At 45.4% G+C, this 27,532-nt stretch overlaps 1 protein-coding gene across 1 annotated transcript in view; it reads left to right on the top strand.

Annotated features, from left to right (window-relative positions):
- LOC111258645 (uncharacterized) overlaps nucleotides 1-27,532 on the top strand; it is a 106,157-nt gene that overhangs the window by 21,447 nt on the left and 57,178 nt on the right. The gene's annotated exons all lie outside the window — the stretch shown is intronic.

Here is a 27,532-nt window from a genome sequence, read left to right as displayed (position 1 = left end):
CACCCTATGGGCGCTAAGGCTTAAGACAACATGAACGTTTGCTAGGGCAAAAGTTTCCCTCAACCGAAAAACAGACCCCAGAAAGTGCATGAAATACTGAAAATATAGGGGAAATATAATAGCAGTAGAGATATTATATTTCCCCTATATTTTCATATTCCCTATGTTAATGATGCAATTATTAGTCCATCATAAGCGCTAGACAAATACGTTAGTAGTCATTAGGGGTGGTGCCTTTCTAACAGACAAATCGGTCGTAGCCTGAACATCAAGGCCTATTGTTATTAGTATTACTATCATCGTTACAGATAGCATTATTGCAATATAAATCCCTATGGCCAGACAAACGCCATATTGAGTACGCTAATTTTCTTGCTAATTCTACTATGTACGTGTTGTTCCGCCAGCATGGAATAAACATCTAGCTTTTGCTTTTTTACACGATATGAGCTAGTCAATAAGCAATGTGAGCATATCAATGAGCTTCCCAAGTGTAGAAAATCCGACAGAGGCGTCTTTTTTGTTCGTTCACCCCCTCGCTCCCTCCCCCGCCCACTTTCGTCTGTGGAGAGGTCAGTTGAACGCAGTTCTATAGAGAACTGACGCAACAGAAACTTTTAATACGCATATAGGTCGATCCACGTACAATCGACGCCAGCCAGCCAGCCAGCTAGCCAGCCATCAATGAGTAGTGTCGATCTGCTTCTTGAGTTTTTCTCAAACGCTAGTCTTCTATTCTATTTCGTCCATTATCTACTGCCCCATCTACCCGAAATTCGTATCATCAACGCCTTGTTGAGCGGCGGCGGCGGCGGAGGCAACGGCAGTAGCTACAAAAGAGAACATCGAGACAATTTTTCTTGCTTTCGTGGACGACAAACGCTAATCCTCCCTGGCCCGCGTATCGCCGCAGTGCCTAACATCGTCAATGGCAGGATTGTTACTGCTGCGGCCGTTGCTACAGCAGTATTTTTAATTAAATAAATTAGATCGAACACAGACAGATGGACAGAGAGGCACCAGAAATAATCGGAAAACGAGTATTGAAAGCGATGAGCGAACAGACGGAGCGGGAAGCGGAAAAGGAGCAGACATTTGACATCTTCTCGACCAACGCAATTATGACGTTACAGCAGTGGTTATCGAAGCAAAATATAAGTATATGTGAACAGATTATACAACATAGCTGAGCTCCACCTACTTACTGATCCCGGCGGTGCTCGTGAGGTGGAAGACAGCCGGCCGTCGTCGTCGTCGTCGTTGTGTTCCAAAGAGAGCGCGGCTCGTTATCGCAAGATCAAGCAACAGGGAGCCGACCGGCTGAAACGCACCACACAGCAGGCCTATAGCATGATGTTTGTCAAGGTCCTAACGTCTAGATGTCCTGTCGATCTTGCACACCACTGGTAGTGGCCGGCGCTGTCCAAACTGTGCAAATGTCGGCTTTTTCTGTCTTCGCGATCGAAACTCGTATGTGTTACATTTATGAGATAAACGGATTCAAGGATCGCGGTGACAACGGCGCCGCCGACGACACATTCCAGGCAAGCATGTAGTCAGCCGACGAGTCGATCGAGCAAAAAGAAAAGCGTAGCAGACAACGAGAAGATGATGAAAAGGTGCATCATTCCATTACGATAGTCGTTCTACAGCTGTCGATGGATGACCGTCGAAATGCTCCGTCAGGAAACGATATCAAATGGGTATAGGGTTGGCGTTATGAGGCGTTGTTGTTATAATATTACAGACATTTATAATAATGCATCTGCCTATAACAGTGGTGTGTTATACGGCAGTATGCAACAAGCAGTGGCAAATGTCGACCATGCGTGTCGGAAAGACGTACCGTCTACAAACGTTTCGGACGTCTGCGTCTAGCGTAAGCGTTCAAGCTGGAATGAACAAGTGACGCACTTATGTTAAAGCGTACATTTATGAAACATCTTTAGCCTAATCGGGAAAAAATAGGCCAAAAATATTGGTGCTCTGCTTTCCTGTTCCATCAATTAAGCACCACTGCAGTAGGTGTATGATACGATGCCTATATCTGATATGAAGATCTAATACGAACGAGTAACAGGCATGCGATAAGAATCACTATGATCGTTGTCACTGTTAGTTCTCAAGCTAACATTATTATCGCAGCTAATAATCTTAACGATCTTTTTATTTATTCATTTATCTATGCACAATATACCGTGAATCAGGTGACCCCGATCGGGTGTAGCTGCTACGTCAAGCATCAGTATCGGAACATACAATATCGCGTGACACCAATATCCGACTGTTATTATTTGCACGTATCACTAATCATACAATTGAATTTCTCTCTGTTTTTTTTTTTGAGAATGGCATCGGAACTGGAACGAGCATTAGCTATTGTGTTTACACAGGACGAACTTATACCGAAATGGTGATCTTGCTTCAAATCGAGGTTCTATGCTGTTTCCTCGAACGAGGTTTCTAGCGGGGGGGGGGGGGAACCAGGAAGCCTTGAATAATATTTAGATTCAAAGCGCTAAAAAGCGTTCTTAGGATTACACCCAAAACTTATATAGAAAAAAAGACAAGTTGCCATTAAACACTTATCTAAGGACAAAAGTTTTATGATAATGGCTTAGGTCCTGAATCGAGTAATTTAAAGCCCAGAATGATGGCCACGTTAAACAAATATGGCGGTCAGGAATGACACTTCCAGCGTATGCATTGTCGTCGTGCTTCTACTGCCTTCGAGCACGACGAGCGAATTGCGAGAACCGGCAGATAGCAGCAAGCGTACGCATCAAGTAGACTTAAAGCTCGTTTAGTTAAAGCGATGAATATGTTGTCCATGCGTTCAAAAGGCCGACGTTTTTGGCACACCATCAAAGCTTCTGCGGAAATACCTTAGAGCATATTATCATCACTGGTAGTAGTAGTCTTTTCAATATCATTCGATAGCGTCTATACTGACCACTAATGCTGATCACCTCTACTCCTGCAACTCCGGGGAAATACCACATACGTTCACACATCCATACATGTCTATATAGGGTAAGAAAACGGTTGAGCTAGTGGAGTCAATTTGGTTCCCTCCACAGAGATACTATATCGATATCGTATGTTTACCAAGTTGTTACGCTTTTGTTGTTCTCAATTGAGAGCCGCGGTTGAATCCCCACGGTCCTTCGAATATGGTTCCCATAGGCAGCAACATACTATTTACCGTCATTGATCACTCCCCTTTCTTCACTCCACCTGCCACCGAAGCCGTCACAACGACGCATCGAGCAGTTAACTTAGCTCTCGACGCGTCTGCTGACATGAGCGGCTCGCAGGTCGGAGGGATGGCTGCCCATTGAAGCAATGACCAATCATTCGCTCATTTTTCGGCCTTTAATGGATCTCGTCTCATACGACTCTATTGACAGTAGCGAAGAATACAAATTACTTGTTGTCTATCCAAGACGCAGCAACGTCCTGCTTAACAACCCGTTTATGGACGGTCGATCGATCGGTAATTCAATGGGCAGTTTTCTCTATTTTTGTTGATGCATCGGTGACCGTTGGTTCCTGGTTGTGATGGCGGGGTGGTAAAAGATGGCCGATTGAGTTGTTCCCCAATTCCAACGAGAAGCGAAAAGGTAAACGCGTAGGAGTAGTTTTTACTACTCGCGGTAGTCGTCGTAGGAGTAGTAGTAGTAGTAAGTAAGTGATGTCCTCGATGAAGTGCTATTCTTTGGCTGCGGTTTATCGTCCGACGGTTTTGCCGCTGCTGGTGGAGCTCGCTAGTTCTTTTTCAGAACAGAACGCCGAATGGACAGCAAACGTGGCATGATGACTGCCAACCAGCAGCAGCAGCAGCAGCATCATTATATACGAGTAGAACCCAAGATATACGCAAGAGCAGGAACGAACAAAAAAAACAATCCAAGAAAAAAGGAAAAGAAAGAACGAGAAGATGATCGCGTCACGAACTTGCTTTTTTCTATTGCTCGTGTCGTTGTTTCGCCCGCAGACGCTTCTGCTGCCGCGGATCGGCAAATAAAATCTGCGAAACACGACCCGAGCATTATTGAACGAATGGTCAACATTGAGCTTGATTTTGGGAGTTGAAAGTACATAGAATTTTGTATTTATAGGGTGGTCGATATTATTGGTAAACTGCCAATGGCGACTGTCCCCTTCGGAGGCAAAGGCGAAAAAGATCTGTGTTAACTCCGAACGTTGCCATTTCTTACTTTCATTCTTCCGAACTTCAACTGAAGTATTAATTTACCCTTTTGGTTTGTTGGGCTAATCGAGCAGTTTGCAAGTAAACATCGCGGATTATATTGGTTTTCAAATACCGTTTCTGGTTAACGGTAACGTGAGCACAGAGAACGACAACTGATCCCGTCAGCAGTGGTCCGAACGAGTATAGCAAGTGGTCTTGCTCTTCATAGTAACGTAGAAGTCTGTTACGGCTAGCCTTTTCTTAGCTCGGTTTAGCCAGGATAAAATCGCTCTAATCGTGAAAAAAAAACGTGGTTTTTTTGCGATGCGAACCAGCCCAGATGCAAAATTTGAGCAGTATCACCATCGATGAGGCAATATCGTGCCGTATATAAATGCATTTGGACCTTCCTTCTTTATTACAGAACTATTAGTATTAGATAAAATCGGATCCAAAGCCGGCTGGCGTAAGCGATCTCACGTTTATTGAAATGTAGAATTAAGTGACGTCTGCGTACAACAAACTTTGGCCAATGTTTGAAGAAGGCGATTGGCGGACACGATCGCAGCGCTACCGCTATAGCAGCAGTACAGTGGATTGAAGCGCAGGTTTAGGACAAGAATAATACACGAGAAACATTGTACTTGCTGCTGCACTGATTGATTCGGCCTTCTGAGTATCTTCCATTATTGTAACTATAACACTATACTCAATATATATTTTCCTTCAATGGCGGCGACACCGCATACGACAGAGCAGAATGGAAAAAGTATCCCCGTTTGTCCCGTAAACTCCGCTCGAACACATGCAACTTGCTCTGTCCCAGACAAGATTGGTCTACAATGAAAACATCGCTTCCAGATGAAATATCGGCTGCGGATGGGACGATGGAAAAAAGGGGGGAAAACACATCAACTGAACGCCGTCGTAACGAGAGCTACCAGCGGATGTCAGGAACACGACGTTATTATCCAAGCGTCAAGCTGACTATAGCGTTTCGTTTCCGCGCTATCATAACAATCAAAAGCTCTCAGCGAGAACACGACGAAACGGGTTTCGTCCTACACTGGGTTCGAACGACGGATGCAAACTGATGGCATAGACGTCAGTATGACACCGCTCGTAAGAACTATGAAGCTGCGAAGAAGCAATCAGGAAAAAGAAGAAAGATCAGGATACGGTACATGAAAAGTTCCTGAACCGTCTCTGTGATCTCACTTCACGATTGCCCGCGTCATCCGCCGCGGTAATTGTCGCGAAACCTATTACCTAATAGAAAAAGTAATTTAAAACGCAGCGCGAGCACTGTGTGACCGTTAGAATCGACAGTAAGACCCACAATAACGCACCAAGAAACATATCATAGATCGGTCAGAACGTCTGCAATATTATTAGGCTTACGCAGAGAGTGGACCCGTTCAAAGGGTCATTTAGTATAAATCGGGAAGAAAAAACACGGCATCGAGATCACAAAGGAATCGAGACATATCGACACTGAATATCAGTGTGCAAGAGGATGTAGCACTTCTACGCTAATTTCTCGCCCGGATGACCATCGACAACAGAAAATCATCAGCTTAAAACTATTCAGCTAGACTAGAGACCAGGGAACGAAGGAAAGAGGGCAAAATAAATTGATTACATCAATTCGATACGGTTCTGCTGACAAAACGATTGCGCATAGACGATCAAGTAGTTAACACATCGGGATTGTCTACCTAAGATGCCTGTATATAACCCCATATAAAGCTGATATACCATACTGAAGCTGTCGTTGATATGAAGGTGACCATTGTGAAGAATGATTAAAATTGAACATACGCGGCCAGCACAAATGATAACAGTAACATAAACAATTACGTATAGTGTCGTGATAATAATTATCATAATAAGAATATATGCATGATTTTGTAGTCCTACATTTATCTTAAGGTTGCCATGTTCCCTAGAAGCTCGCAGCGGGGGGACATGGCTCCAAACGCGTGCCGGATATCGATATATTCGGTTTCACATTTATTGTATAACGGTTATAGTGATGGGGGTCGTGGCCGGGATGTATACGGTTGTGGCGAGCATTTCTTGCCCTTCTGTTATGACTCGAGAGAGAGAGAGCTGGTGCTCTGCTTTTCTGGTAAAAACAAAAATACGTTCGTTGTTTAGCTCTCCTATAATCAAAACACGTGCGAACGACGGCACCCATTGTGGCTGTCGACCTGCAAGGATGCCACTAACAAAAATGGGCGCCGATAGACATAAATAAAGCAGTATACCTTATAAATCCAACTGATGCCATTAGAAACAGTGTTGCCCAAAAGAGTCTGTATTACATAACAACTAAACTTATGTGTATGGTTTCGATTTAGACCCCCCAAATAGCAAGTGTATTGTATTTATTTAAATTACTGCACACGCGATGAAGATTACTGCTGGTTATTCTATAATAACTAACAGTGAAAATATTAGCTAACTACATATCTCCCGTCGACAGAAAAAGAAAGGGAGATGGAAATGCTAAACCCTCCGACCCGGATATACATGTGCGCGCCTGCTGTCCATAGACCTCAGGTAATGTTGCACCTCGTCCTCGTCTTCAATGGTCCCTCAACGGAAATGTCCTGTCTCATGAGTGGCACAAGGCGACGATAACGGTAACAACGGCAAGCGGCAGTACAACCACCAGAGTGCTAATGGCGCGTACCGCTTCAAGGATCATAATGAGGCCAAATTTGTGCTTTCAGCCGTCACCCAGAAGCTGGCGGAGCAGGCCACGAGGTGCTAAGTCGCAGCTATCCCTTCGTGGGATAACGCCCTGTTCCTTAGTACGGCCTGGATCACACATAATATAACTACCCTCTAGGTGGTACTCCGGCGGTTCCTGAACGATAGCTCAGTTCCTAGAGTGGGTGCCCAGCAGTTAAATACACTACTCGTGCCCGTATAAAAGCAAATGGAGAAATCAGTAAGGGGAGAGAGAAATCTGTCGAACGGGGTCAAAGTAAGAATTGACGGGGGTTACCTAAAAATGTGCAGTTGCTCTCTCGCTCGACCCCATTCTCGCTCTCTACATATGCGCATTACGACGATACATAGCGTGCCTGTCCCATCTGGGCTTCCAAGGGCATATGTCGAAGTGGTGGCCGGTAACGGTCTCTAAAGGTCTTTTGGAATTTGGATTCTTCGAGAGACCAGGGTGCGCCTACTGACGCTCACGACGAGTATTGCTTGGCGTCGGCTCACTCAGCAGCACGTTGGGTCCGGTTCGTGGTGCTAAAGTCCTGTTCAGTTGCCCGGAGGCATCGGCAGGCAGTATTTTAGCTGATCTCTCGCAGATTTGGGTCGCATTTGGAATAGAAGACGGCAGGGCAGAAAGAGAGCAAGTGAATGTGCAAGAAATGATCTGCGAAGTTATAATGTCGCTGCAAAAATGGACCCTTCCACCAGTCTTTCGAATAGGCTGTCTCGCATACGTTAATCTGGACTGTGTTGGAGGGGCAAAAGCTAAGAGATTACCCATCCAGGCACCACACGCAGCTGTACTTGCCACTTCCCATAGCACTCTCGTTCCCTCATCTTTGCTCTTGATAAGGTATTGCGCATAGAATTTTCCCGACCATCAGCAGTGGTACATATGTTGCGGTATCCTGAATCGAATAGCCTATTGCTCGAGAATCGCCCAGCGAATAGATGTAGTCCTGTCTATTCTAGGGAATCCGCCGATCGACACTGGTCACGAGACAACTAGTCAGCTGTGGGATGCTTATGAAAGGAAGAGGGAGGCAAGGAGAGTCTATGTAAGCCTCGTGAGGGCCCGAGAGTAGTCCTGTGCAGGTGTCAATGTTTATGGTGCTGGCTAATGTATACGATGGTACTTGGTGGAACTGCTGTTTTTCCTCGGGGCTCCTTGATTTTTGTGGAAATGGACTTTGGCCCACAAGTTTAAATCGGTCTTTTTTTTTGGCTTGCCCAAGAGAGCTAGTTGTTGACAGCGCTTGCCGAGCATTGAGGATTGTATGAACGGCGTCGCTGTGTGCTGCTCAGTGCCGACATCGTACCCACCGGGCTTGCCCTCTGGTCACAAAGCTCGCAAGTCGATTCTTCAGAGATATTTTTTGTTGTCTACTTACCGGCCATCAGAGGAAATAAATGCCGGCAATATTTGTCTTTATTTGCGGCTTCAAACAGCGGCCGATACGCCGGGGCCGTTTCGGCTGTGTTTGCGGTGTTGGCGGCCGCTGCTGCGGAATCAGCGACGATTTCCTTCTGACGTAGTGATTTCGATACTCGGTTTTGTTACCGCTGCTTATTTGAAGGTCTTCTGAGTTCCACTCGTCTTGTCTATAACAGCGATAGCGGGCGCGGAAACCGCGGCAGCAGCATGCAGTTCTTCAACGTCGCTTGATTTTTCTAATTCTCGTCCGTATCCTCTGTCTTCCCCCCGGGCCTTCGGTTTCTTTTTCTGCATGTTGGCTGTACATCGTATGCTCGCTCGCATCTTCCCGTTGGTCTCTCCTGTCTTTGAACATTTCCTTAGCTGCGGGCGCCAGCGTGCTTTCTATTTGCCTGCTGTCTATCTATGCGTCTACTGTCTTGCTCGTTTGACTGCTCGATGTTGCTGGTAAGTCTTCAGTTAGCAGTCTTCAGCGCGCGACACGAGTAGGGGTCACTTTGTTGACCCCAGTTCTCGGTCCTCCCTTTGTCCGGCATCCCACTGTGCGCTCTTTCAATCCACTGGTCGATCGCCGCAAGCAGACCGATAACAACGCTACCACCTCATTTCTGCCCGGCGGATGAGCAAAGACGACCCTGCCACGATGACAGCTGAAAATGGCGACACGCTGGTGAAACTGTTCACTCACATGATCCGCCACCCCCATCCCCCTGAGCCATCGATGCTATACTATTCAAAGCTCAGATGGTCAGCATTCCACTCTAGGCAACAACTCCAAGTTGCTGCTGCTGCTGCTGCTGTCCAATTATCCCGTGGTTTGAGCGTACACTTCAGGGTCATTCGCCTTACGGCAGACGTAGTTCATATGGAGGAAAGAAGGGGTGCGGGCTGTGAATATCTTGAGGTACGTCGCAGAGGTGCACGGACGAGCTGTTTGTTTCCTGCACAGGCCGTTGATGAGTCCTCGACTGCGTGTGGCGTGCCCGTGTCTCCGTCTACTGCAGAAAAAACGACGAGATACGATTTCAGAGACTGCGAAGCTCTCTGGTCTCGTCGAAGTGATCAGTCTGCGGGTAGGGAGGTTCCACTCTCCGCGGGATACAATATCATCGTAATTGACAGTGCTTCATCAGGTCCACGAGAAACAATGATGCGCACTTCAGAAAGCTGATGCTTTAAAACAAGGCGAAATATTGCTATCATTGGGTGTATTCAGTACGTCTATATAGGGACACGACAAAAAAAAAAAGACTATTTTCTTGACCAACAATGGACTAACTACTCTAATTTGGGCAGGTTACAAAATAGAAGAACTTCCGTGGATGACAATGCGTCGTGAGTCACACTATTATATAACGCGTATTATAGACAAATAATGGACTAATGAAAACACCGAATCAACTTTTATACGTGTTACGTAAGATTAATAATCGGATGTTCCGTAACAGTTTTAAACCTTTGTGCATCTGTCTGGTAGTACTGAAGCCTTACTTTTTTTGTTCTGACCGTATTGCCATTACTATTACTGGTAATGTCGTAGGCTGATGAGCGCGGACTATGTCTGCCAATCAAGTATCGACGCTCCGCAATCATTCCTACATTTTAATAGGAAATCAGTATAAAGACTAAAACAAGCAAGAGGCAAAAAGCGCTACGGAAACACACTGAGGGCTTTATTAGTGCTGACCAAAAAATGACGACGACGACGACGACAAAAAAGCCATCCGTTGCTGCTAAAACAGTCATTCTATACACATAGCTAGTTAAAATTTTAGCCCAAAATTCAGCTTACCGTAGGGCTAACGTCTATAGATGATGAGGGTTCGGCTGTGGTCGCGGGCGCCGGGTAATATTAAATCGATGCTACTAGTTCTATTTCATACGATGTACATGATTCTTTCAGATCATAGATACCTTGTTTTGTTGCATTCATTTATATACATATACATACACGTTATTGACAGTCGCTCGGTTTGTTTTTCATCAAACGCTGCGCACGAGCGATAACCGGTTCCAAGATTCATCCCCTGATGGTGATGACAGGTCCTAGTTGATGGTGTGTTTTTGACGTAATATCATACACGTACCGATGGAAAAGTGCTAAGGTTTATATGATCATAAGCACGTGATTGTACATAAGCCTTGTGCAGGAAACGCTCAGTTGATGTCCTGAGTCTCACACGGAGGAAGAGAGCTTGAAATCGGAATCTGAAATATTCTTCCTTCGGATGGTACGTAAAAATACTCCCCAGTTTTACTAAAAAAAAGTTGATAACGTTATTTGTTTCAGAAAAAAAGAAGGAAGGTCACACTGGACATTATCTCGACTGGCAGACTGTATGCGCCGGGCATCACTGTAGCTTCAAGTCGCGCGAAGGGTCATGAAAATAGTCGGCACACGATGTGATGCCCATTGCCGTTGATGACGATGAGATATCAGATCCGCATTTCTGGTTGGTATATTCTGTTCGTTGTGTGCCGATTGTAATAGAGCAAAGTTCCAATAAAGACAGCATTGTAAGAGATAGATAGAAAAATGGCCGACTTTCCTGGCGTTTTTTCTGTCCTAATTATCGCGAACCCTCGTTAGCAGGGGGTTCGGGTGTTTCAGCTCTTGCTAAATGAAAAAAGCTGAATAATCGGTTGTCGGGAGACTTGCTACTTATAGTTTATGCCTGCCTTCTTCGACAAAATACGAGCGGCTCCGCCGCTGTGTGCTGTAGCACAGTCAAAATGTCGTGCTCTGTATGTGTACTGTTTGTGTAATATAAAATGAAACAATAACGTGCTTGAATTCTTTTTCGTATTTTGTCTAACAGACCCCGACGAAGCCTATAGGGCCTGGCAGATGACTACACGAATTAAACTGTTTGCGAACCTGTTGTCATAGTGATCGATAGTTAACCAGTCAGCAATTAGGTAATTAGGAGAATGGCGTTAAAGAGGAACATCGTTTGTGTGTGAGTGTTTACAAGGCCTGAAAAGAGGGCTATCAGATCAGATCAGTTCACCTATCTTTTTGTCAATTGAGAGTGCTTACAGCGGCACCGATTCATAGCGGAACGCTTCCCTCGTGTAACTTTGCCTGATTGCACACAACAGCAACATCAAAAATTACGGTCACATTAACAACAAGTACCAGCTGGGCCGCTATCCGTTCAGCCGTCCATAATTGACAGGCTGCTAAAGTGTCCACGTCGACAATGTGATATTGCTTACATCGCTGTGGTATACTATACAAGACTGTTCAATGCGAGGCAGTTTGCTTTTCTCTTCCCCCCCCCCTCTCTCTCTCTCTTTCTCCCTCTTTCTCTCTCTCTCTCTCTCTCTCTCTCTATCTCTTGGCGTCAATCATTCTTGAGTAACGTAGTTCACGCTAGATACATAAAGAGAGAAAGAAAGCGAACGACTGGAAGCAAAAAATAACCAAACAAGTTATAGCAGAAGTAACAGTATGTACAGCTTTTATATATTTTGCATAGCATCGGTAAGCACACATGGTAAGTTGGCTGCTACAACAACAACAGCAGTAGCAACAAAAACAACAACGGTTTGCTTTCGCGGCGTTCACTACCATGGATCGACTGCGGTCCATACGGCGGCGATGATGATTATGCTGAATCACCAGTGCAGCTTGCGACACGCGCACTCGGTCAGCCCTATAGATAAAAAAAAAAAAAAAACATTTAACATTATACTTAGTAATCAGGCATCCAATATTTATCTTAAACTGACTTGACGTCGTCTGTAGTGATACGGCTTTTATTGACTGGTGGCAATGGACAGGTCGGAAGAAGAACATGCCCGGTGCAGATTGGTCTTCGCTTTATCCAAAGAACATCTTCTTTTTTAGTTTATATATTTGATGCAACTAAATGCAGATACGTACCGTCCGTCCTATTTTTCTCAGCGTATAAGGCTCTTCCAATTTCACCAAATGCAAATCATGGTTTTTTTTTTAGACGTAGATCTGGTTCGTCTGTGTGTCTTCTCGACTTAAACGTCTTTCCTGGAGTTCCCTGTGTTTTTCTTTGCTTCATACTGGCCTAGAGACAATTACGTGTCATTAACCATGACAATTCTGTGTGAGAACCTGTCACTATGGCTGTGTTTTTGTTGGCACTTGACAAGACGCCTAAGAGATTATGAGAAACTGTGTTTACTGACGCGTTTTCCGTTTTTAGCTTTGAAAACACCCGGATTTCTGATTTTTGACACAATCGTATAGATTCGGTAAGGTCGAGTAAATCGGTTCGCGATTGATCTTAGCGGACAAGTGTTGCCACAGTTCGTTTACCAGTCATCATCGTCCAAAGCCGATTTGGGATGATTCCTTCAAAGGTGATTTGGGACATAGGCCTTGAGGGCCGACTGGAGCAGGGCGCACCTCCGAAGTCATCTCTGAATGATGTAGCAAACCGTATTCGAGCAGTCCTCTCAGGTGTAGAATTATACATTAATTCAGAGGTCGTTCATTAACTATCTAACCGAATCATTCCGACTGAAATCTTCTAAAAGATTAGGCGTACATTCATTTAAGCAGAGAAGTTGATCCAGTGGCCTTTTGGAAAATTATTTTCTATGAGATTCAGTCAAGTATTTTAAAGGCATCGTCCAGTTTGTATAACAATATAGACATGTAACACAAACTATAGCAGGTGAATAAGTTACTCCGGATTTAAACGCGCTACTGTTCGTGTAAATAACTTCAATTTGGCCCAGCTGCATGATGGACGTCACGTACAAGTGGGGTCCGCTGGATGTGAACGCCACCTTGTCCTCTACATTTGAAGTGCTGCAATTTAAAATTCAGCGTATGTATTACCTGAACTTACTCTGACCCTTTGGGATAATCTTTGCCTAGCAGGCAGAGCATTGATCTCACGCCCATCTTTGAAGGCATACGACGAACATAAAACAGGGCAATAAGCGTATGGTGCTATCTGCTATACCATGTAAAGCATTATGCCCTTATGATCTCTATATGCGATTTGTGGCTTCTGAAACAGCAGCAATGGCAGGCTGAAGCTGCTGTAGGATATTTGCGATCGCACAGTCTCTGTCCCGAAAGAAGGAGCGGAGAAAGACGGCAAAGGGCAAGCGTCCAAATAGCTCGGTTTGGACCGTGCTTCCTACAAACCGTCTGAGTGAGTGAAGATATTTTGACTTATCTCTGCTCCGCTTTTCAATCTCAGACTTCCTTCATTCTTTGCCACAAAAAAAACTAGTTTACACGCTTAGGTGAACACTTGCAAGGTCTTTGCATGCGTGCCTACTAATCGCATGCACATCCTACAAAACTATACACTACACCAAAATATATGTACTTTATATATATATATATATATAGGCATGTATATAAAACTTGTGTTCTAAATGATATGCATCAGCGACACACCACAGGAACAACTTTAGTCTCGGTAGCAACAATTTTATATATATATATATATACATGCGAAATGAATATATATATATATTCACTTGCGTAATACAAACATTTTAAGTGTATTTAGGAGTCGTCTCCATGTCATACTGGATCAATTGCGCAGACGAGCTCTCCACCATATTGCAGAACGTAAAAACTTTGCGAAACTCCTGGGATTGACAGCTGCGTAGCACATGTATAAATATCGCAAGTCCTTACGTAAAGTGGACTTACGTACTCAACTGGAAGCCGTGATAACGACATCTCGTCGTATGGTGCTCTTTTTTGGGGGCTGATCTCTAACATTGATACTTATTGTTTGTCGATGTTGAAAAAGGAAATTGGTCTGACCTACGTATGTGTTCCCTAGTTCGCACCTCACGGTGGCACCTACCGTTATTGTTAAGTTGTGATTGTTTGCACCTCTCCGAAGTAGTTGACAGATCGTCCTGCCTCGACTGGTTTGCCGGGCCTCCTGTTTAGCAGCTAATCCGTCCTTCGCGGCCAGCATTATCATTTGCAGGGTGCACGCAAACTCAAGCGACAGGAACAACCTTCTCGCTTGCGACGTTTTAGAGCTTTGTTGTGCCGACACAGCAGTAGTCCGCATCGATGATTCAGCGGTCCAAAGGAAAATACAATGTACTAGTATTTCCCATGGCTGAGAAATGCCAGGCCGATGGGCACACATAGACGCCGCGACAGCACTTGTCTGCGTAGGTTCCTTTGACGAATCTTCACCTTCGTCCTGTTCCATCCATCACAATCCAGCACATTTCGTTGTCTGCTCTATTCGTTCGGAGGGGGAATCGGCATAAAGGTAGACATGCTTTTATCGGATCGGCCGAGCTGGGCTCGATTAGATGGTTGGTCGGTGTGGATGGAAAAGCAGATTATCCTCTTGATGCTTCCGTTGACGAGGGGATGATCCCGTTATCGCTATGATGACATCATCGAGCAGCAGCCGAAGCAGCTTTTGTTATTCGATAAGTCTTCCGGTGAGCCTTCTATTGTCGGTAACTGCTGTAAATACGGGGCTGTCTGGGGGCGCAGTAGTGGATGCAATTGAAACTACAGTTAGCACGTTGAGGTTCAACAGCGATGGTCGATAATAACCAGCGCCACCATGTCATAAACAGTGTTCAGCAAATAGTTGATTATGCAAACACTCGACCAAGGCATTTACTGATTGGCAACACTCCTTTCATCGGTTCACCGGCTCGTGGTCTCTGCTAAAGGCCCGAAAATGAAGTCATGTTGATGCCTGTGTCCTTCTCGCCTACTGCGCGCGGTTCCTCTGCCTGATTTACTCAGGTAGACAGGCAGTGATGACGCTGTTGTGTCCGAACCCTTCTAGTCCTAGATATAATGTAAAGTAATATAATAAAGTTATCCACGCACCGGCTTCGCGGCAGCAGTAATAACAATGCAGACTTAAGATGTTAACGTATTATAATATTGTGTTATATGACGGGGTTTTCTGCTTTTGATTTGCCCTCACTGCGTTTCCGCTTGACGGCCAAAAGTCCTGCTACTGCTATTATTAGTACTGCTGCTGCTGCTGCTGCTGCTCGCTCGTTGGAAACAGAAAACGAGTCAATTAAGGAGGAACACAGAAGAAACGGAGGCGGAAAGGCGAAAGGAGGATTATCTTTATTGGTTATAACTTGGTTAGCTTCGTTTAGCCCCAGCAGTAGTAAAAACGGTAGAAACTGTCCTAACGGACTTGCCACTGCTGCTTGATCGGCGAAGGAACACAAGGCGGCACAACACAGGACTACCGAAGACGTCCGCCCATGAACATAATTTGTTGTGAACTGCGGAAAAATTCAAAGAACTCGATTTAGTAGCACCAGTCGTACCGATAGCAGCCGCTACCATTCTGAATTCACTCCTATATTTTCCTGATTCCTTTTGCTTGAGATTTCTAAAGCAATTCCATTCGCTCGGTGTCTCGCACTCGGTGTCTTTTTCAATTTGGGACCGATCTCCAGTTGTTCTTAATCGAACTGGTTGCTCCCATTCGTAAAAGCGAAGCTTTGTCCGAGTCCCTATACACAGTCACGCCAGCTAGTACATATAGTATGTTACACTCTTAGTCAACGGCAGCAGGCTGGCTTGTGCTCGCCACGCCGCTGAGGTTGATATTCTGTATATGAAGAACGGTTCGAGGGTGAGGTCGAGCCGCCGCTTAGGTATCAGCTCTGGGCGGTTTTGGGGTGTTTTTTAGGGCTGTTTTCGTCTACCTCTCGTACCACTAAGGAATCGTCTCACTGTGCCACCATCGCGCTTTCTTTAGCTCTTTGTACCGTTCTTCTTTTGCTTTTCAGTTCTTCTGCTGCCGTTTCTCCCTTCAGATCCGTCTCATCTTTCGAATTGACTTTTGTTTCTTTCTTTGACTTGTTCGTGTTCTCTGCTGTCGATGATGGTCTTACACTCCCCAAAAGGACTTCAAAGCAAGTATTCGGTCGAGCACTTCCTCTTGGTGTACGGTGAGAAACTAGTTGTTGCAACTACCCATCTGGCACACGACTTTTGGCGGACGGATAGCCCAAAAGACTGGCAGACCCAAGGAGCTGCACCTCACACAGGTTCGCCAAAAAAACTTAACTGATGGGGGTACAATTACGATGACAACCACTACTATGCGTGTCCTCTGTGTACGCGGCGTGTGCCAACGATTGTGTGCTGGATGTATTCAGCGAAGAACGACTCCTTTTGCGTCACTCAGCTTCTGATACACACGTAGCACGCTCAGCTCGTACAACTACGTACTCCGAACGGACGCATCTTGGCTATGAAGCTATACGGCTGCGAAGCAAAGTGGTTGAAATCGGCACTTTTGAAGGGCTGGGCGAGCGCCTAAACGAGGGCGAGAACGTCGGGGCAAAAAAAAGAAGAGAAAGAAATTCATGGTCGAGAGCGATGACAGCCGAATCAGAGCAGCTACGCGCCGCACTAGCGGCGTACAGGATGGCTGTGTGCCCGCGTGCCGTGCTAGGAGGACAAATTATGGCATATACTCTTTCTTTATATCTGCGCTAGCGCGATGAAGAGGTGATCGCGTGAGGTTCGGAACACCATAGGAACCAAACCAAACAAATGGGATCCACATCCTCTGACCGAATTGATTTGCTTGATTGGTATTAGCCCACTTCCATCCTATCTTATCGTTCTTCGTTTTCCCCTTGTGGTCCTATTGCTAGCTTGTTTCAGGTAAGATGCTGCCTTCTTTTTTCGCCGGCCTGCATTTTATTTTCATCTTTAAGATGAATAGGAACTAGCTATAATGATGGCGACGACGTGACGGCTGACATATTTCTAAGGTACACAGAGAGTCAAGGGTACCGCCCGTCGGATTGCCTAAGCACTGTCTATGTTCTTCTTTTGTGACATCTGTTCGAACATGTTTGACGAGCGTGTTCTGGTTTGCCAATCATTGTACATATACACCCTCCCTTACGCCGTCATTGTTGACGCTGATGGTGATTTGACGACGATGATGATGATATTTGTCACCTTAATAGTGATTTTTCGTTCGTCATCCATCGCCCCTTTCATCTTCGGGTCTGCATACGGTGGTGCCCGATATAACCCCTAGTTGTCTAGCGCAGTGTGGTATATAATGGCTTCACCGGCGTTCATGTGTTTGCACAGATCCCCGTTCCCTGTTCCGTTTGGCTGTTCGATCCTACTTCGTGCGATCGTCATCTAGGCCATTCCTAGCGCTCGCATGGGCTTAGCCAGCACTTAGGAACACATTAAGTAATATGTACAATCGACGCTGCACATAACTGAGAGACACAGGCCAACGGGCCTTTATACTGTTTCTCATCGTTGATGTTCTTAGGCCAAATTGCAATACAAAACCTCAATAGACTGTTGGCAGGAAGCGTTGCTTTGTATTGAGGGCAGTAGCAAAGCTTTCGGCCTGCTAGGGGAGCATAACCACAGTAGCGTAGCCGCTGTTTCCCAAGCAGCATTCGCGGAGGCACCTACCTCATGGAGGGTAAACAATTCACCCATTGGTTCGGAGCTGCGTGGGGGGAAGAGAATAAGGGGAACCAGCCAGAGTTGAATTGGTGGTTAGGAAACATCTACCAGATACAGTGAAAGCACGATGGCCACCGACTTAGACGGGTCAGGCAAACTAGTAGAGCATGCAAACTCAGGGTGAATGTGGAAGGCTCAAGGCTGATTGCTCCTTGCAGAGCGCTTCTACCCGAGCAGGGCCGTCGACCACAGACCGGCTCCCCTTCACTTGGTTCCTTTATCACCTTAACTTTGTCGAGCAGTACAATCCCGTCCTCCACACATGTTGGGGATCGGGAAAAAGCGCTGTGGCCTGATGCTGTATGTAGACTTCCAGCGTAACCAATGAAATTGATTATTGTATAAATCAAGACGAGAAGGGCGATTCAGAATGCCGCGCAGCTACCGACTGCTGCTAATATAGCTCTTCTACGAAGACTTCAAAGAGTCATAGAGTAAAGCTGACGGAAAGAACGGGCATCGAATGGCACCTTACAAACTAAGGGAGCGAAGAGCGATGTGAAGTTGTCTCAAAAAGAGATAGATAGCTGTGTACAAGAGCCTGCGAGCTGGCTTCACAACGACATCATTCTAGAAATATGGGAATTGCTGAATTGAAGAAAACGACCGGTGCAAATCACCTCAGATTTGGTCTGTGTCCTCCCGAGGCGGCCAGAGCATTATACCGACTATCTGTCTTACCCTATGCAAGAAAAACTGAATTGGGAATAATCAACAACAGCGTAGTAGGACATAGGCGACAGGTGCTGTTCTGAGGATTTGTTGGATTTGCTTCGAACGAAGCTGGAACTGGAGCCGATGAGAAGTGAAGACAGAAGCAAGTTCGATTAACAAGAAGCCTGCAGGCGTTGTACAGCAAACGAATTTAACGAGCCCGTTTTTGATCGGAGAAAAATCTAAAATGGACGTGGCCCTGTGTCGTCAACAATAAGGGACTCTTTGTTGGCTGGCCTAAGCTACTTAAGACCTGTTACATTAGCGAGAAAAGTAAACTAGTACGATTATTGGCCAGTATCTCACCCTTGTTAACTATGTACCCATAACTGCGACGAATGGTTAGCAAGATTTTGCTCGTCCTTTTCTTACTTAAGTTTTGTGCACCCAACGCACGCGCTCTACCAGCTGATTTCCTGTTCGCTATCACTTCACTATGCATCTGTACACCCCTGCACGCAAGTACAAATGCACATAGACTCATAGATCTCTTTCAAATCAGATCCCAGTATCTAATTTCCATACAAGAGTAGATACCGTCGTATAGCGTGGCGTAGTGTGGGTACCACGACAGAACCGTCATCAATCGGGCAACATATATACATAAAGGTTTTAGTTCAGTCGTGGCATCAACATTATTATATGTCTTATTTTCTCTATGTCTAGCTCTGTCTTTATGGACTCGGGCCAGTCTCTTCCCTGCCAGTGCTCATAGCAGTGATATCGCTTTGTTACTAAGCGCTGTTACCAAGTAGCAACAGTCAAAGCCCAGTCAATAAGCGCGTCCTCATTGGTTGCGGACTAAGACCACAAAAGCCTGATGTCCGATGCTCTGATTGTAACTTCAGCTTAGGGCAAGAACACCACGCGAGCTGTGTACCTTCTTGAGCGATACTGTTTTGCCAATGTATTATATACGGAGAAAGAAAAAAAAGGATCGCCCTAATGTGTTAGGGTAGATTATATATCGCAAACTCTACACAAGCAAGGCTCTATGTTTTCATATATCTATGTATATACGTCGACCAAAAGAGAGGTTGTAGAAAGAAGGATCACAAGAATTGCCCCCAAAGGAAGAGTGAAAAGGCCGGATGCGGCCACCATTAATAAAGAAGGACCAGCCGCAACGGCTGCCGAGGCCTCTTTTCTTTAGCCAGGACTTTACTTGCACAGGCGGTTGCTTCTGTGGCGACTTTGGAAGCTTCTCCCGCCTTTGGACCGTAGCTGCGCGATCTCAGAACTCCGAATGGAACTGGATTCCGAATAGGACACGAACCCGACAGATATACTGAGTTCTTGATGAGCACGATGTAAAAAATAGCATTGGGTCAAGGCATAATGTAAATCGCAGCACACGTACTGAAGTAGATTGCCGATGTAGAAGTACACTATATATAAAGTACGCACATACAGGACTCCGATAATACATGGACAGGTCGTAACGATTAGTATAAATAGAAGCTTGTTCTTTCTTGACTGAGTACGATCTTCGTTTTGGATTTTTTTTTCGCCTCGACTATCAGCACTTGTGGGCGACTGGACTGCTGGCAATATGGGGTTTTGCTATACAAAATGAGCCGTCCCATCAACGAGACTGCATATTCCACGCCCGAAGCAGCTACTATTTAGGCTCTTTTTTTTTTTCTTTGTTCAACTTCCTGCGACCTGTTTCTCTCATACAAAATCGATCACACGATTTCAAGGCGTTCTTTCCATGCATATCTACAGTTATGGCAAGCGATGAATCTAAACTGATATTTTTCGGCGACAGCTACGCTGCTTCATAAGACGCCAAGTTCGCTCTGCATCCCGTGAGCTGGTTCGTCTGTCTTTCCACTCATACATGAACGACATGTCTACCTTTTTTCCTTTGATGCACATCCGTCCTCGTGTCCGCGTTGTTGCATGCAAGCCATTGGTCCTAATCATCGGTTCGGTTCGCGTCGCTTTACGCCTCGTCTAAGTGGGCGAAACATGTGATTACTATACAACTCGTTATCCATGTGATGATACGCTCACTTTTCTATCCGAGTCTAACCGTTGAAATGTCTGGTTTCATCCAATGTAAAATTCAGCCATCTATTTCGATCTACCGGTATCCGCAAAGTGGCAATATAGCAGACCCAAAACATAGTGGAAATCTATAACAGTCCACGCGCACGATCATGATACTCAAACAAACACATACAACATCTTTTCTCTCGCTTGCTCAGATCGGATCTGGTCGTCGTTTTGCTTTTTGTCCTTTCACCGACTTACCGTCTGGTTGACGCGGCTGACCGAATCTGTCAGCTTACTACTGTTGCAGCAGCTAATCTAGATTCTAAGGTGCTGAGCTACATGCGACAGCGACTGATCATTCACTTGATCAAACGACAAGTCGAATTGATTTGTCACTGCACCATTTTTGTCGTTTCAGGTCCGTAAAAAGTTGGTTCCTTATGAAAAACTCCTACTTAGGACGCATACTGTACATTAGGTCACTGCCCGTTTCCTGGCAGCTTCTTAAACTCTTTTTGACTGAAAGTGACGAGCTATATTGGCTGTTGAAAAACTTACTTGTGGCTCAAATATAAATACATAATTTCACACAAAATTCTGTTGAGTTTCTAATAAATAGACTAAACAAGAGCATGTTGCTCTAATGGGTGAACAAATAGGTCAGATATATGGCTAAAAGCCAGTGGTACTCAGATTCGTGTGCAGCGGCGCGCGCTGTGGCAATATAGGCTTCACGTGGAGAAGACGTGAGCCGTCATCCAAACTTATTCAGTATATACTCCGTTGTTGTAAGTGTATAATTTCCAACGCAATTAGCTTCTGAACCCAAGCATTCGATAGAATCGGTGCGGTTGAAAACCCAACCACATCTCAATCTATTTGCACTTCTGCTCGTTCCCCCTACCGCCCTCTACGGGGACGCCGCTCTACCTCCAGCTCCCCCCCACTAGCATGGCTATCACCTGTGGTACACCAACACTACTGCCGCACTAGCGCTATTTGCCGAGCAAATCCCCGATTTACAACTTAATAAATGCAAAAACTTGCCTTCTGCTTTGACTCGACTGTGAGCTGTGGGACGCATGAACCCCGGCCCTCCGCGCGATGGAGAAGCGAACAGTGGCGGGGGAATATCGGCCAGCTACCTCCAACTAGTGGCACCCGTTTAGGCCGCCACGCTGTGCATATTCACTGTACAACGCCTGGTTGTCCGTCGCCTGCCTCGTGCATAGTCCAATGCGGCCGTTAATGAACTCACATTCTCGCTGTCAAAAGTCGCTTGCAGTACCTTTTTTGCGCCCATTCAAGCAATTATAGTACATACATAAGGGGTTCTTCTATGTAACCGCTGTAATTGTAAGCTGGGCAGGAAGAAGAGCGACCAAGTGAATAAAAATGATATTAAGCGTCACCGAAAAATCAGCTGCCTCCGCGCAGCCAGTCAGGCAGATCAGTCAATGATTGTAACTAAATGGTTTAGCGTTTCGTTCCATGTTGCTACATAGAACAGCTGTTTAAAATAGGTCAGTTAGAACGAAATTGAAAACGAATTTGATCTATGTTATTTACACATCGATACAGGGTAAAGGCTATATTTATTGATATAGTCAGTAATGTATGTAAATATTCGTGTATACGACTATTTACATGTATTATATAGCACAACATGGATGCGCGAAAAAATTCTTAAAAGATGCTTACTTCAATTACCGCATACGAAGTGACGAACCCCCGAGGCCTGTCTCGCCGCAACGAGCAGTCGTTTCGCTGGCTCAGCCGGTTTGCTGCTACTGATGTGCTCTTTCCTCTTCTATCATAAGTGGAGGAATTGATTATAAAAGCAGTGTCGTCGTCGTCGTCGTCGTCGACAGATGACCTACCCAGCAGGCGTCGCCAACTCGGAGCTAGCACGCGTGTGCCGCCGAGAGCCGATGGCGTGAGCAAATTTAAGTAAATTTGTCATTATTAGAAGCGAAAGAAAATTTTAATTTCTGAAAAATAACCGACTGGTTTCGCTCGTTCGTTCGTTCCCTAGTATATTACTGCGGTTCCGTTCCTTGTCTCCGTGTATTTTTGCTGGCTCTGCACACATTTCGGCATGGGAGCAGGTACGGGCCAGCATGCATTTAAATATCGCCGCTTTTCATATCCTGCCAGCTTAGAAGTCAGTCAAACAGCAACAGCGGTAGCAGATCAGACCATACGTAGAGCCTGCAGGCTCATTCGAGGCGAACGCTGACCCAGCCCCCCTTCCATCGTCAGTTGGCGGCCACAATGAGAGGGCTGTCCATTTTAAAGAAAAAGAAAGTAGAAAGCTTAAAACTAAAGTATTCGTCACCAAAATGGGACCTGGCTAAGTGTGCCCATTCGACTGATGATATGCCAATGGCCTAGACTGTTCCGAAGGAAGAGAGATGGACACACTAAGGCATCATGATGTACTGAAGCACTCCTATGTAGGCTTTTCCCAATTTGTTGCACTTAGTAATAAAAAACGTCTGTATCTATCGCAATCAGATTCCTGTATCGAAACGCAAGCAAACGTTTTTATATAGGTCAGCATTAAATCTTCGAGGCGTAATGCGAATAAGCCTCAGCATCTGTTTTTAAAGAACGCTAGTTGTGTGAATGTCAGGGTAGAATCCCTTAAGATGTGCATATGCTGTTTTTATCTTTGTATATGTGTGCACTCTTTCTATAATGTGCAAGTGAGTTTATAAAATATAGCAAAGAAATACTTTCGCCGAAGAGACAGGATCCCCACTGGGAGAGGTGACATACTCATTGCGATTCTACGGCTCGCTTATGTCTGCCGCGGCTCAAAACTTCGCAGACGGCGCTTCGCACCCTCTTATATCAAAATCAACATCGATGTAGTTGCTTCTGTGGTCCCGTATAGTAAGTCCTCGGCGCACTATGCGTCCACCTCTCTACTGGTAGCAGACCCATCATTATGTCACGGTCGCCAACCTCGAAGAGGTGTTGTCATTTTCGACGCAAAAGAATCAAGAGGCAAGGAAAACAAGAAGACGAAAAGATTGAAGAGGAACTGCCAGCAAAAGCTGCTGCTGCAAGCGGACAAGTGGGGGGGGGGGGGGGGGGCGAGGGGGCACGGAGCACGGACCTGACCTCGACGTTGTGCTTGCCCCATCCGCCGCCGTGGTCGAGCCATCGCTGTTGTTGTTATCGTCATCCGCCATTGAGATCTCGGTTTTTGGCTTGAATGAGCTATGGTTCGCCAGTCAACCGACGAAACAAACTGTCTCTACACTCATTGTCCCTTTTTCCTTGTTCGCAGTTCTTTCTTTCTTAGCAATACAATGTACCAATGGGTTGAATTGGGACGCGTCGTCGAGTCCTGTTGAGTTTTGTCCCCTGCTCGAACCAAACAGGATTGAAGAGGGTCCATTGTGCAGCCATGACGTTTGCCGCTGCTGCTGCTACTACTACTGTGACTGCCGCTGTTCATCGATGATGGCATTGACGGAAACACCATCATCACTACCACCGCCGTCGCCGCCGCTGCAATAGAGTAGCGCTACTGTCGACAGCATCCACAAGACAACGTTTGACATCAACATTGTCACGTTGCTGCCTTTTGTAACTGAAAAAGCGAAACGGGTCACGAGTGAGCAACGGGCGACAGAGAGACAGTGAGCGAATGTCCTCAACGTTTTACCATTTCTAAGAGTGAAACTAGACCATGGTTGGTCCTACGGTAAATGTATTGGCGCGCAGCTGACTAGTCGAGATTACCTGAATCGACTAGGACAAACGTGCAGAGCAATAGAATTCGTTAAACACATGATTCATAACACATGTCAGCGTGAATTGTACTAGGTGCCACTGATCGCTCGGCCATTTTCGCTAGTTTCTCGGCTAACAATAGGATCTACAACAGTATTACAATAGAATTTGCGAACGTATTCTCTCCCGTTTTTCGAAGAAAGTACATTTGAAAAAAGAAAGCAGCCCAAGACGAGGTTCGTTTATGTTGTCACCTTTGTCGCATTGTTCATTATAAATAGATTTGTAACGTTTTGCTGAAATTAACTATTACATCCATGTATATACAACATTACATCAAGCGCTACAAGGATAATGGCAAATTCACTCATACAAATTAGCCACTATAGCTCTCTATTTAATGGGAAACGTCGTCGACGCGGTTAAGCTATCTGGACTTTCCCTATTCTCGTTTCCCGACAAAATGTCTTTCTTTTTTTTTATCCTTCAGATATCTGAATCCATCGAAATGTCCACCATTGCTGGACGTTGTCTATATCAGCATCTGTATCTTTATCAACTATTCTACTTCTGATATTCAGTTGTGTTAATGGTGCAAACGCGCTTGACCATTTTCCGCTGGCGGTGCTACACTACCACCATCCATCGTTTTCGCTATGAGATGGCACCTTGTTGAAACTGTCGAAAACGAACTCTTCTGGCGTCTCTTGTTCACGATGCTGTTATCACAGTCGCTGCTGTTGCTAATGGCGATGTTCACTGAAATAATCTATATACGTATTACTAAGGAGTAGCTAGGCAGCTTAACAAGCGAAAAGGACCAGTGGTACTTTTTACGCTCTCAGGCATTATTTTTTTTTCCCTCCTTTTTAACTAAATCTTTGGCGTCCTCTTCGCGATTCTGGACTTCTTGCCCTCCGTCTGCCTTTCGGCAAATCTTTGTCCAGTTGCGGCGGTAGCGTCTCAATTTTATTTTTTCCTTCCGTTCCGACTCAGTGTGGGATGCTGTTTTAGTGCCAGCCTAATCATGGTCTGCCTGCTTCATTTAGTCAGGCAGAGCAGAACGAACATTTATAGAAAGAATCAACGCTTTTAACAACGCACGTCGAAGCCTCAATGGAAAATAACTGCTGTATCGTTAATTAAATTGAATTATTATAATTTTATATGATCTTTGTCGGCCTTTTTAGTGCTGGCGTCCGGGGAGAAAAGGACGAGAGTGAACAGTTGCATGTGCCTTCATCGTCGCCATTCGCCCGGCAAGGAATATAATAAACGCAAGTTCTATATTCAACGTATCAATGGTTACAGACGCTGGAACCAGGAGGGTAAAAAAAGAGACGCCATTGACTCAAATTAAGCCACTTATACACACACAGACACGTATGGGCGTCCCGTCACTCTGCATGGGGATGGAATGGCTTTAAAGTTAGTACGTCGATGTAACTAAGCCATACCGCATTCATTCGAATCGTGAAAGGTCCAACGGGTAGAGCGGTGAGTTTTCAGGCATCATTCAAATGAGTGTGTGATCAACAGTAGCAATCATCTCCCTGCTTATCTATCGTTCAATCTTGCTTTGATGAAGCCAAGGCTTCTTATGAAGATAGTACGTTTAGCGGTGTAAAGTTCCTATTGTCTGTTGACGCAAAAAGCGCGGCCTTGCTCAGGAATCAAAAACAAAAAGATATAAGCTCGGCAGACAAAGGTCAATAATTTCGACGAATTCAAATCGCTATTGCCGCGTTCATTAATCGTTGAAAAAAGGACAAAAGGCATTTAGGACCATTTGCTGTTAAGGTCGCAACGCCAGGTTCTTTGTTACGAGTCGGAATGATGATTGCGCAGATGCGCTTCCGATAACCCACCTGGACGCGTGCAATTAACCAAACAATATTCAATAGTAGCTATGGGTTTGTGAATTTGAATTAAGCACTCTGTTGATTAAGAACAGCTGATGCCGCCGCGCGAGTTCGCATGAGCGAACGTAATCACATCATTGACCGATCTTTTATTGCTTCGGAACGAAGGATTTTTCCAGACCACGCCCTGTGCAGGAACTTCGAAGTTGCACGGCTTTGTTACACACCGTTTTCTATTAGGCAGGTGATTATGCCTTTGCTGGGTAACGCAGTCAGCTGTACTCATTCCGTCATCATTTCTATTTTTATTCAAGCTTCGAATTTTGATGATCTCCTACTTCTCTGATCAAGTAGAACGGCAGTACCAACAGTAACAGCGGTGGAGTGCTGCTACCGTTATGTATGCTCATACAAGCTTTGCAGCTACAGCCAGTGCAACTATTGTGTTGCACTGGCTGTAGCTGCAAAGGACGGTCGCTTCAACGACGCGCGACTCCCGGACAGGTCAGATTAGCAGAAGTAGGCCTTATTTTCCAATCAGTACCTACGTGTGTACTATCCGACGTTGCTCGTGTCACTTTTGGTTACCGTAAGCTTTTCTCTTTATTGCGCTCACTTGTCGCCCATTGGCCCTGCTGATCACTGGCCGGCTTTGGCCTTGGTTAGAGTGATCTAGCGCTGTTACGGCCTGTTGGTGTAGTTTCTTTTACGACACGAAAACGCAGACTTCTTGTTAACTGTCCCCCCGTTTGCGTAAGGTATCTTCCTTTATCGATCTCCCACTTCTATCTTCGCCTCTCTTCATGTTCCTTCTTCACTGTTGTCGTCCACTGCTCAGATCGCGCTTCCCGATTCTCTCTTCGGCGCTCTCGATTACTCCTTCTTTATTTTGGCACTTCGTCAAATTTACGTCGGTTCTTTTTCTGTCACCTAGTGCGTCCCTAAATTGCTCGTTAGAACTTCTGTTCTTCCTGCTGTCCGCTCTTATTGGCTTCAATAGTGTGGCCGCTGTCAGTCTCGTGCTGCGGACGTTCTCTAAATATGGCCATCTCCGCTTTATGGTGATTGCTGCGTTTAAATCAAAGACGAAACACTAAACATTCTGATGAAACGAGCCCAATGTGGAAACGAGTCGGAGAGACGAGAATCAGGCCCGAAAGAATCGCCCAGGAAGCGCCAATAAACTAACATTAAAATTCGAGGTACAGAACGTCCGGTCAGAAGCATCAGTTAACCGTGGTAGAATTAAGCAGCACTTCAGACCCGATTAGCTTCATGAAAGCCAGATGGGGCGCAGTTATCGTCAAATGAATCTTCCTTACTCACTCATCGATGTACGCTATTTTACTTAAAAGCATCCTCACATT

This window comes from Varroa jacobsoni, unplaced genomic scaffold (genome assembly GCF_002532875.2).
Source record: "Varroa jacobsoni isolate VJ856 unplaced genomic scaffold, vjacob_1.0 scaffold_253, whole genome shotgun sequence".
NCBI lineage: Eukaryota > Metazoa > Arthropoda > Arachnida > Mesostigmata > Varroidae > Varroa > Varroa jacobsoni.
This window is presented reverse-complemented; position numbering and strand designations above follow the sequence as displayed.